This window comes from Lipotes vexillifer, unplaced genomic scaffold (assembly GCF_000442215.2).
Source record: "Lipotes vexillifer unplaced genomic scaffold, Lipotes_vexillifer_v1.1 scaffold1858, whole genome shotgun sequence".
Classification (NCBI taxonomy): Eukaryota; Metazoa; Chordata; class Mammalia; order Artiodactyla; family Lipotidae; genus Lipotes; species Lipotes vexillifer.
Window position 1 is genome coordinate 176,820 of NW_006776432.1, and position 218 is coordinate 177,037.

Consider the following 218-nt stretch of genomic DNA (forward strand, 5'->3'; position numbering starts at 1 on the left):
AATCCCAGAAATAGATCCACACAAATGTGCCCAGCTGGTTTTTGACAAAGGTATAAAAGTTATTCAATGGAAAGATAGTCTTTCCACAAATGGCATTGAGGCAATTGGAAATCTGTGAGCCAAAAAAGAAAAAAGAGGGCTTCCCTGGTGGCGCAGTGGTTGAGAGTCCGCCTGCCGATGCAGGGGACACGGGTTCGTGCCCCGGTCCGGGAAGATCC